Source organism: Mesoplodon mirus (genome assembly GCF_964341445.2).
Source record: "Mesoplodon mirus genome assembly, chromosome: 4".
NCBI lineage: Eukaryota > Metazoa > Chordata > Mammalia > Artiodactyla > Ziphiidae > Mesoplodon > Mesoplodon mirus.
In genome coordinates this window covers 160,405,251-160,417,905 of record NC_138979.1, presented here as the reverse complement: position 1 = coordinate 160,417,905, position 12,655 = coordinate 160,405,251, and positions in this window count along the sequence as shown.

Genomic DNA, 12,655 nt, shown 5'->3' with positions numbered 1-12,655 from the left:
GGATCCAGAGCGGACTTTGTTGCCAAATGCAAGTTAATGTGTCCAACACACAATGAGACCAAACACATGAAAACATCATGGAGTTTGGAGCAGAGAAAGGTTTATTGCAAGGTCAAGCAAGGAGAACATGTAGCTTGTGCTCAAAACCCCAAACTACTTGATGGCTTTCAGGGAAAAGTTTTTTGTTTTTTTGGTTTTTGAAATTTAGTTATTTCTGAGATATACATTTTAAAGTAATAACTAGAATTATCAGAGAAAAGGTTTTTTAGGCAAAATTTGGGGTGAGTGCTGCAGGGTGTGTGTGACTTTCTTCTGATTGGTTTGTGGTGAGGTAACGGCAATGTTCCAGGAATCTTGTGCTCAGCCTGAAGTTACCATCCTCCACCTGGGTGGGGACCTTAGTTCCTGTAGAAGAACTCAAAGATATTGTTATATATATCCCTTGAGGAGGACCCAGGATCCTGCTTTAATTGCTACACTATTGTTTCTTTTTTATTTAATTAGTTCATTTATTTTTAATATTTATTTATTTAGCTGCACTGGACCTTAGTTGCAGCATGCAGGATCTTCCTTGTGGCATGCGGGATTTTTTGTTTTTTGTTTTTTTTTTAGTTGTGGCATGCAGGATCTTAGCTGCAGCATGTGGGATCTAGTTCCCTGACCAGGGATTGAACCCAGGCCCGCTGCATTGGGAGCGTGGAGTCTTAGCCACTGGACCACCAGGGAAGTCCTCTGCACTATTGTTTCTTGATTGCTCCTCCTTTGTTTCTACATTCCCTTACTTCCCTAATTAGAAACTGTTTGAATCTGCCTTTTGTACTCAGGGAAGGTCTAGGAGGCTGAAGCCTTTTTTCCTAAAAACAAGAAACAGGGGACACAGGTAGGCTTTTGTACCCAGGAGGACCCCACAGGTTCCTGCTTGGCTTCAACTTCTGTTCTTTGCCTGAACTCTACGACGAACCAGAGCTTTGGCACCAGCAGAGACCTCTTGAGCCAGTCTGCCTCCTCAGAGAGTCCAGACAAATTTGGGTGAGTCTCTCCTGGGTCTTGGATCTCCCATTATTGACTGATGATCCTAAGTTTTATTCAGTGGTGTTAAACTCCTCACTGGGGAAGTAGGTTTTCCTTGAAACTAAGTTTCAAGGAAAGGTACCTGGTTATCCTCAGTTGAAAGACACTGGAAAGACTTTATTATGTACGCACAGAATAAATTTCTTGCTTATTAATTGGAATTAAAGGAAATCTCACCCTAAAAATGGCCAAACTGGGGTTCTTTTGACCTTTCTTTTTTGTTTGTTTGTGTACACAGCTAGAAAAGGCTTGATAAAACATCTTTTCAGAACTCTGACCTTAAAGGAAAAAAAGCCCTTCTAGGGGGAAACTTGCATTTCTCTCCCTGTGTTTCTGAGATGTAAATATTCTACCTGGTCTTCTTAGGCATTTTTCCCCCCTGTATTTTGAGAGCTTTGTCTCTCCCATCTGGAAGGTACACATAAGGTGTACACTTGGCAGCCAGTCAAATAGACTGGGATTTTGAGCAGTCTTTTGTCTGACTGTACCAACTCTCAGGGGCTGTTGTCATCTTAACCTTCATTGTGTCCTATACAACAAAGGCCTTTACTTTCTTAGACTATTTTGGGGAGTAAACTTCCTAGATCTTGCGAAGGCTGCATCCTTTGCACTCTCTTGTGGGGACACCTCTTGCATCTTATTAGTTTGAGTACCTACTAAGATACTACTTGTCAACGGGCAGACAATGGATCCTTTAAACTGGAAAAACTTCTAAACTGGTAAATTTTTAGAGAGTACTCATTATAAACAGCTGTTTCATTTGTACCTGTGAAAAAAAACAAATTAGAAGGCGGATTAAAAATATATATATATATAAAAAACAGCTCACCTAAAAACTCTCTTAGTTTAAAACAAACAAACAAACAAAAACCAGTTTGCGAAACCTTATTTGTGTCTTAGCTTCCCCTCAGTGGGTCTTACAGAAGCTAATAAAAATATTAGGTTAATTAATGTTAATTAGGTTGATCAACAGGAAAAAAAAAGAAAAGCTGAGGGGAAAGTCAAGAGACTTTTTTTTTTCCAACAGGATGGAAATTTTATCTTATTTTATTTTATTTTTATTTATTTATTTTTGGCTGCATTGGGTCTTTGTTGCTGCACATGGGCTTTCTCTAGTTGTGTCAAGTGGGGGCTACTCTTCGTTGCAGTGCACGGGCTTCTCATTGCGGTGGCTTCTCTTGTTGTGGAGCACGGGCTCTAGCTGCGTGGGCTTCAGTAGTAGTGGCACGTGGACTTAGTTGTTCCACAGCATGTGGGATCTTCCTAGACCAGGGACCGAACCCGTGTCCCCTGCATTGGCAGGCGGATTCTTAACCACCGAGCCACCAGGGAAGTCCCAATAGGATGGAAATTTTAAAAGTACTCATCCCAACAGGACAGAAATCTTTAGATGGTTATTAAAAAATGAGATAAATAGGGGACTTGCCTGGTGGTCCAATGGTTAAGACTCCACACTTCCACTGCAGGGGGTGCGGGTTTGATCCCTGGCTGGGGAACTAAGATCCCACATGCCTCTCATCATGGCCAAAAAAAAAAAAAAAAAAAAAAGGAAATGGGACAAATAAAATGGATGTTAATGGGATTAAAACAAAGGTTTGATACAACACTATATATATATGTGTGTGTGTATATATATATATATATATACCTATATATGTCTCATATACATAAAGTTGGAAGAAAATTACACTGAGATACTTGACCAGCAATTGCTTGGGACAACATTTAGGCCAATTAATCAAGTTAAAAGATTGACAAGGGCTTCCCTGGTGGCGCAGTGGTTAAGAATCCGCCTGCCAGTGCAGGGGACACGGGTTCGAGCCCTGTCCAGGAAGATCTCACATGCCGCGGAGCAACTAGGCCCGTGCGCCTCAACTACTGCCTGCACTCCAGAGCCCACAAGCCACAACTCCTGAAGCCCGGACCCCTAGAGCCCGTGCTCTGCAACAAGAGAAGCCACCGCAATGAGAAACCCACGCACCGCAACGAAGACCCAATGCAGCCATAAATAAATAAATAAATAAATAAATAAAAAGATTGACAAAAAGTCCTGAGTCCCTTGGCTCAACCCCTCCCTGGGGACCCCAAAGCCATTATACAAAAATAGATAAAATGGCTGGAGGATAAAAAAAAAGGTTTCTGGACTCCTTATAAAACCAAGACAGGTTGATGGGGTCCTGATGTAAACTAAAGTTAAAGGTATTAAAGATGATAGAGTTGAGATGAAAGTTTCTAAAAATTGGTAGATTTAAGTGGGCTTTATACAATAAGATGGTTACATCTCTTTTGCCTAATTGCGTCTCTGTGGGGAATGCTTCCCCTGCCTGATATTATAAGACAGGGCATATAATAAATCTGCCCCTCAAGCAATATTAAGCATGCTAAAGGAAACCAATAGGGTTACTTGAGCCCACACAATGTGAAATAAAAACTGGGAGCTAATATTCAGGGACTAATAAAAACAATAATAGAGATTTATTTGCTCTGGGTTTAATTTGTACCCTCAGAAAGAGGGCCTTTGTGGAATGCTTTGTGCAAACTTTTGAAGACATGATAAGTTTAATCCTAAAGTTCTAGAACATAGATCTCTTGATTTTCAGTTTAGTTGGGAATCTTATCACTGATATAAAAAAAGCAAATTAAAGAAAATGTAGTTGGGCAAATCGATCTTTTAATATCATTTAGGGGGCAGACCAGTTCTTTGGGGAATTAAAAGCAACTGTTTTTGTCTTGCAAATCTCTACACATCAGAAACGTAAATACAGCCCACAATGACTGAGCCTAATTGGCTCTACCAGGTAGAACCCAAAACCAAAGGGGGAAAAAAGGACGGAAAAAGGACTTTTTAAGCTCAAACCCCTGTAACAGCTCCTCATAGCCTCCTTAAGGATTTATCAAGGACAAATACAAAACTTAAAAGTCTTTTCCAGAAATACTCATCTGAGCAAATAAATTTAATGTATTCCAACTGTTATTTATAAACTAGTAAGTTTATATTGTAATACCTGATTCATAACTAAGTTTTAAAGTGAAGCTGTGAAATCTCTAGTTATTTCTGTTTATATATCTGTGTGGGCATTATACGTATGATATGTCTCTACCTCCAGATAGTATTATGAAAATTAAATTATAAAAGAGCCCTATTTGATTTACAAGTAAGTGCTTACAAATTAAATATTTCTAAATATAAACGAAACTGACCAAAATGAATTTCAGGTTCACATGATCTGGGAAATATTAAGTATTAAATCAATATCTGGTATTAAAGTTAGTTTAGACTTTTTTAAATATAAATTTATTTTATTTATTTTTGGCTGCGTTGGGTCTTCGCTGCTACGCATGGGCTTTGTCTAGTTGAGGTGAGCGGGGGCTACTCTTTGTTGCGGTGCACGGGCTTCTCATTGCGGTGGCTTCTCTTGTTGCGGAGCACGGGCTCTAGGCACGCAGGCTTCAGTAATTGTGGCTTGCGGGCTCTAGAGCACAGGCTCAGTAGTTGTGTGGTACACGGGCTTAGTTGCTCCGTGGCATGTGGGATCTTCCCGGACCAGGGCTCGAACCCGTGTCCCCTGCACTGGCAGGCGGATTCTTAACCACTGCACCACCAGGGAAGCCCGAGATTAAGATTTTTATGGGTTAAAATTGTAATATATATAACTAAAGCTACTGGGATAATAAGGGAAACATTTTAGTATGCAAGGAAAGTAGGATGTGTGTTTTCAGCAAAAGAAGGTATGAGGAATGGAAATGCATTTTGTTAAGGGGAAAGAAAGTGATTTTGTCCCAAAGCTGGTTATTTTTAAACAGGAAAGAAAAATAAGGGCTAAACTAATATAGATACAGAAAGTTGTAGAAGGTCTGTAGAAAGGGAACCCTGAGGAAATAATTTTGTGCATGGTCAGGCTGGGATTGGAATTGAATTGAATTAGGTAAATTAATTTTGTTATTGAGAGTGGGCTGGTGCAGGAGTAGAGTTTGGTTTTCTCTCTGTGTTAAGAGAACAACGTTTTGGGCTTCCCTGGTGCCGCAGTGGTTAAGAATCCGCCTGCCAGTGCAGGAGACACGGGTTTGAGCCCTGGTCCGGGAAGATCCCACATGTTGCAGAGCAACTAAGCCCGTGCACCACCACTGCTGAGCCTGCGCTCTAGAGCCCGTGAGTCACAACCACTGAGCCCAGGTGCCACAACTACTGGAACCCGTGTGCCCAGAGCCCGTGCTCCACAACAAGAGAAGCCACCGCAATGAGAAGCCCGTGCACTGCAACGAAAAGAGTAGCCCCCATTCGCCGCAACTAGAGAAAGCCCACACGCAGCAACAAAGACCCAACGCAGGAAAAAATAAAAAATAAATAAAATAAATCTAAAAAAAAAAAAAAGACTAACAAAATGTTTTTAAAAAAAAGAGAACAAAGTTTTCTTGAAATGTTGAGCTACTTTTGATAATAGATTGTGAGTTTCTTTGCCTTCTAAATGATCTGTATTTTCCTTAAAAATCTTTTATTGTCACGTTGGTTGAATGAACAAGTATTGTTTCACAGTGACCAAGGATCCTATTTGACTAAGTGTTTTAAAACCTTTTGAGGGACTTCCCTGGTGGTCCAGTGTTTAAGACTCTGAATGCACTTCCACTGCAGGGGACATGGGTTCAATCCCTGGTGGGGGAACTAAGCTCCCACATGCTGCGTGGTGTGGCCAAATAAATAAATAAATAAAAACTTTTGATATCTTTGACAAACTTCCCCAAGTCAAATTCTAAATAAAGTTCTTTAGCTCTCTAGCCAACTTTGGAATGCTTCAAAAGACCCTCAAAACATCCTGAAGAGAGATATTAAACTAATTAGGTTTATTTGGTAAGTTAAATTACATGGGAAACATTGTCAAATACGTGGCCCTAACCTTTTTAGGTTATATTGTATGAGTAAATGTCATGAATACAGATATTCCAAAATTTATATGGAATTCCTAAAAATCTAATATGTCCTGGTATAATGTTATCAGTCATAATTCTAGTTATTACGTAAAAATGTCGTATGTCACAGAAATATCCAAATTACTTGTTAATTGCTTTGTAACCATGACATTTTAAGTCTTTTGTCATTTATAGACAATCATTGCTTTACTCTGATGCTTTTATAAAATGAAGATCTTTAAGAAGATTCATAAAAAGGACTTTTTGACAAATATAAGTTTCTGATGACTTTTAGGTCATACCACTGAACTGTGTAAGAAATTACAAAACTCTGACAGAAAACTTTATGCCTTCATCCAGATCAACAAGAACATGGGGCTGAATTGACTGATAAATATGATTTATAATTTTATGACTTTTTTTCTGAAACATACTGTCTTTCAATCTTCGTTTTCCAGAAAACCTTTCCTCTTACACTAACTATGACCTACAACAAGTTGATAAAGTATACCTTTGTAAACAAAGATGAAACATTTCTCTTTTTCTTTCTACCTGATCCCTCCAGGATTTGGCTTCTCCAGCTGGCTCCTATGTGGACTTAATAGCTTGTTGAGACCAGATTACAACTAGCTATGCTAATTATTGTTTAAATGTGTTCTCTCTCGTTGTTTTCAAATTATTTATACCTTGTGCCTCTCTCTGCCATACTGACTTGATTACTGTTACTAGCTGAATTACTTGTATCCTTATATCCTATTTAATTTTATTTATTTATTTATTTATTTATTTATTTATTTATTTATTTTTTGGCCACACCGCGCTGCTTGTGGGATCTTAGTTCCCCGATGAGGGATCGAACCTGTGCCCCCTGCGGTTGAAGCATGGAATCCTAACCACTGGACCACCAGGGAATTCCCCTGTCTATTTTATAAGACTGTTTTTTCTTATATTACCCAATGTATAACCAGGGCTCTGGCAAAATTAATGATGGCTAAACGTCTTGAGGCAGTTGATCATATATATAACTCTACATATAATAATTGTAATAGTGCAGTGCTAGATCTCTAGATACAGGAAAAAGGAGCAAGGGAAAAACATTTCCTGGATCATAGTAGACTACTAAGACAGGCGATCCAGAGAATTTTAGGTTATCAACAGGGACTAATTCAAAAATTAGCACATTAGGGACTTCCCTGGTGGTGCAGTGGTTAAGAATCCGCCTGCCAATGCAGGGGACACGGGTTCGAGCCCTGGTCCGAGAAGATCCCACATGCTGCCGGGTAGCTGGGCCCGTGTGCCACAACTACTGAGCCTGAGTACCACAGTTGCTGAGCCCACATGCCACAACTGCTGAAGTCTGAGTGTCTGGTGCCCGTGCTCCATAACGGGAGAGGCCACCACGGTGAGGGGCCCACACACCACAGTGGGGAGTGGCCCCTGCTCCCCTCAACTGGAAGGGGCCCGCATGCAGCAGCAAAGACCCAACACAGCCAAAAATAAATAATAAATAAATTTATAAAAAAAGAAAAATTAGCACATTAAGTAGCCTATCAACAGAATTCCCACCTGATCTAGAAATGAGCCTAGGTCACTGGGACAAATTGGTCATGAAATGCCTCCCAAACTTTTGTCGAATTTATGACCAAGAGGAAACGCTGTGGACAAAGAATGTTGCCCGCCATTTCGGTAAACAAAGAATGTTGCCCACCATCAAGCCATCCACCACTGCAGTCTCCCCTCCACCCCCACCCCATGATGTGTCCTAAGGGGAATTCAGAATGGAGAAAAACAGGATACTGGCCCTAGATAGTTAAGATGCATATCAAAGGAATAATTTCAATGAGCCCAGACTCTTTCCATACATAGAAAATCGCTAAAATCATTAACTTGAGATGTCTGTTTTTGTGATTAGCAGTAGTCTTTTGATGTTCAACTATGTGTTCTTTTGTTCTACAAAAACTCCTATATATCCTGGCTCCTCCCTTACCTCTTTGGAACAGTTCCTCAGAGCTATCTGTCTCCTGGGCTGTAGTCCTCAGTAAGGATACTGAATAAAACATAACTCTCAGGATTAGATGGAAGTACTGAATCAGTGTCAATTTCTTGATTTGATTGGTTGTGTAGTGGTTATGTGGGAGGGTATCCTCATTTAAAAAAATAAATACTGGCCTCCCTGGTGGCGCAGTGGTTGAGAGTCCGCCTGCCGATGCAGGGGATACGGGTTCGTGCCCCGGTCTGGGAGGATCCCATATGCCGCGGAGCGGCTGGGCCCGTGAGCCATGGCCGCTAAGCCTGTGCGTCCGGAGCCTGTGCTCTGCAACGGGAGAGGCCACAACAGTGAGAGGCCCGCGTACAGCAAAAAAAAAAATAAATAAATAAATAAATAAATAAATAAATAAATAAATACTGAAGTATTAAGGAGTTATGTGTCAACATGTCTTCAAGTTGGTCTCAAATGGTTTAGAAAAAAATGCACTATATATATATATGTATGTGTGTATATATATATATAGAGAGAGAGAGAGAGAGAGAGAGAGAGAGAATAAGTCAATGAGCTCAACTCTTCATTTTCAAATTTAAAAATCACAATTAACAATTCAAAATTAACAGTTAAAAAAGAAGTAACTAGTAAAAGAGTAAGTCCTTCCCACTGCTACTTGACTACCAAATATATGGCCTGCACTCCCTCTGGAGAACTTCATTCTTCTAGCCATAACTGCAACCAGCTAGAACAAAAGACTGGAAGAAAATCCATTTAAAGTGTCCATGGTTCTCTGCCTAACCAAACACATATCACATATTATTCCCTCTTTCCCTGCTTGCTTGACATTTCTGGATAAAGAGGACAGAAATGGAGAGGAAGGTGCCAGTGGTTGGAGGGGGTTGACAAGAACCAAGTGAAACAAGTGCAAGCAGGTAACCCGATGTCAGGATTGGGGGAAGTATCCCAATGGGGAACAAGGTGGGGCAGGGACCACTAACAGTGGGGAAGGATGCGCAAAAGCCAAAGGCTTGAGAGGTAATCATTTTATTCACATTTTACAGCCCTTTACAGTTTACAAAGAACTTCTGGGAAAATGGTGGACTAGACTTGTGAAACAATTCTGATTAAGAGCACATAGAGATTGGGACTTCTCTGGTGGCACAGTGGTTAAGAATCTGCCTGCCAATGCAGGGGACATGGATTTGAGCCCTTGTCCGGGAAGATCCCACATGCCGCGGAGCAACTAAGCCCGTGCGCCACGACTACTGAGCCTGCTCTCTAGAGCCCGCGAGCCACAGCTGCTGAGCCCGCGTGCCACAACTACTGAAGCCCACGTTCCTAGAGCCTGTGCTCCGCAACAAGAGAAGCCACTGCAATGAGAAGCCCGCGCACCGCAGCGAAGAGTAGCCCCTGCTCGCTACAACTAGAGAAAGCCCGCGCACAGCAACGGAGCCCAACGCAGCCAAAAATCAATCAATTAATTAATTAATTGATTTTAAAAATCAGTCCCTCATGTCTTTTTATCACTCTCTGCCTATTCTTGGTGTACGCAGCCATCTATCGGCAGCCCGTTGGGCCTGCGGAGCCTGGAATAAAATCTCCCTTTCATGCTCCACAGGATCCTCTGGCAGAAGGCCCTCCTGGGGTGCAGTCAGCACCTAGCAGGGTTTCTCTTAGTTCTGCACCCTAGGGCCCTGGCTGTTCAGGCCCTTCCTTTCCTGTCCTGTTTTTCCCTTGTGGCATCACAGCCTCTCCCCTCGTTGATTGCCTGGAGGCCTATGTGTATGTCCCTTTGCAGAGAGCTGCATGTCTCTTCCCAGGGTAAATCCCCTGGGTTGATCATCCTGGAGGATTTCTGGCAGCTCCCAAGCCTCTGAGTGTCCCACTTGAGATCTAACTGAGGGCGGGGCAGCTGCCAGCCCCTCTCCCCCCACCCCGCCCCCCCAGCTTGAGGAGGCTGCATGGTGTGGCCACCTTTCTCTGCTGCTCATGTGATACCTTTGCCACTGTCCTTGCTTCTTCCTCTCAACAGTATGAGACTGAAGGACCCAGGGTTATTATTTCGATTTAGAACACAGGAGAGGTTCAGAGGTTAAACACCTTGACCCAAGTCCCATGGATATGCTTTCGTGGTCCCTCATCTAGAGCCTCAGAGGCCTTAGGACACTTGCAATTTTGTATCTTACTTCCCCAAATAGGACTGCTGTGCCCACCACTCTGTCCCCAGTGCCTTGCCCCACTACCTGGTACACAGTAGATGCTCAATAAATGTTTGAAATTGTTAAATAAATGGATGAGTTAGAGAAAGAATATTCATTCATTCATTCAGTTATTCATTCAACAGTGGCTTGAGTGACCCTTTGATGGGTCCTGGGGATGAAAGATGAATAAGATACCATCGCCACCCTTGAAAAAATCAGTCTTGTGGGGAAGATAAACTTGTAAATAAAAAGTTACAACACAATGCATAGAGTGCAGAAATGGATGAATGTCTCATGTGCTATATGAGAGGACAGAGGTTGTAGACTCTGCCTGGAGGCTCAGGAAGGCTCCAGGTAGGGAGATACATGAAGGATGAGAGGCTGTGCATTTGCTGGAGTGTCGGGGGTGAGCAGGGTAAGGGCAAGGCATTCCTAGAGCCGGGGGTGACGGTGAGTCCTGCAGGGACCCGACATGCTCAGGGGTGGCCTGGGGGAGCCCTGTGTGGGCAGAACTTGAAGGCAGGCTCTTGGGCCTTTCCCTTCAGCACATAGAAGTCTGAGATCTCCCACGTGTATTCCCCAGGCTCTGGGTCCAGGAGGGTTGTACCTGGGCCCAGTCTGGGGTACAGGGACCACTGACCCCCTGTCATTCTCGTTTCATGACCGGCTGCCAGAAAAACCTCTTCTGACAACGAGTTCCATATCTGAGCCAATTGGAAACAATCTTACGAGATTTCTTGAGCCAAAAGCTCAACTATAAGCTATCTAAGTCCATTCCGTCTGCTCCTTCATCTTGTAATTCCACCCAACACATCATCAAGTCAGCGGGGCGCAGCTGTCCTCAAGCCATCTCAGGGGGTCTCCCTTATGCTGTTCCTCTTGTTTATTCTCCTCTTTCCCAGGGATTTAGCATAACTTTCAGTTCCAGATGACTTTGCCTTTTCCATTTGTTGCTGTGTTTGAGTTGTAGGTGACATATTTGAGTGCACATGTGTACACAAAAGGCAGGGCGTCAGTACTCTTGGGGGCCAAGGTGGGCTGTGGGCTTCACCTGAGATGCGAAGGAACTAGGGTTGTTTATAAGTAAGGACCAGAGGGAAAGGTCAATGTAATTTGTTGTGTGGGAAGCAGGAAGGAGTCACAGGTAATAACTTAGGGGCTCACTGGCTGGGATATTTCAGTTATGCCTGCAGTGGAAGAGGGTTCCATATTGCAGTGACAATTAGTGACATCAGCTTAGTGGAGAAAGGCAGACCACTGTGCCTCTACAGTTGGAATAATTTTAAAATAGGAATCTAGTAATTTTGACCTAATCATGACGTCATGGATTTACTTTTTACGCTACCCATACACACAAACACACACTATGCTCACCACAGAGGACTCCTGGATCCTGCCTCTGCCGTTTTTACATCAATTTTATTCTTACTTGTATCTTTACAGAAAATGGCACAGAAATCACGGGTTTCAAATACCTAGAAGTTATTACAGTTCCATATTTCAAACACTTCAATATCAAGTTTCTTTCTTCTGATTCTATGTACATTATTTACACACCAGGGGCTACAGTCTAACACTTCAAACCAACGGGAGACAAAGACAGGAAGAACTGGGGGGAAGGTCCATGGACGGAATGAAGAAGAAATCAACTTTTGATATGGAATTAAAATCCCAACTCACTGACTCAGGCCTTTCTCTTGCAAGGGATCCCCTGCAAGCGTGGGTGGGATAGTAGAGGAAAATGCCATGGGGGTGAGGGGGACATGTGCCTGGCCTGGGGGTGGAAGAGGCAGCTGCAGAGAGGCCATCAGTATGGACACGTCCTCCCATCAGCAGACAGGAAGAAGCCCCGTGCCCTATTCCTAGCCCATCACTGTCTGACTCTAGAAAACATGCACCACAGCTCACACCCAGCGGGAAGGTATGTGTGCCTGTAGCTTAGTTTGGGTCTAACACTGGCTCCTCCCCTGCTCTCCTTCTAGCCTTTTCTCATACTCTTTTTGTGATCAGCTGTGACGGCTATTTATAGCCCCAGGCTCACTCCAGGAATGGCCTGGATCAAGTTGAGTCAAGATCTGTGGTTTCCTATGTGTTCACTTTACAGCTCGATTGGGTTGCTCCAAGGCAGGGCACATGCGAACGAGTAATTTGCAAGAATCTCTAGGGGAAGGATGCCTTGCACGGTAAGTCAGGGTCACAGGCAGCATATTGGGGGGTGGAGGGGGCGGTCGGGATGCTCCAGAAACACACACCCAAGGGCCCTGGGTGGAGGATTTGGCTTCCCAAAGGTGCAGTGAGTCCCAGCAGCTGTGAGAGGTGCCCCCTGGCTGCAGGGCAGACCCTGGCCTCACTGCAGGTACTGTACACTGCCCCCTGCGGCGCTGGCACCTGTGTGGGGAGGAACGGTGGGACCGGCTGGGTGTGGAGGGTGGGTTCCTGAGTCTGACTGTGAGGGCAGGACTTGAAGGCTGGCCGAGGGGCCCAGGCTGAGACT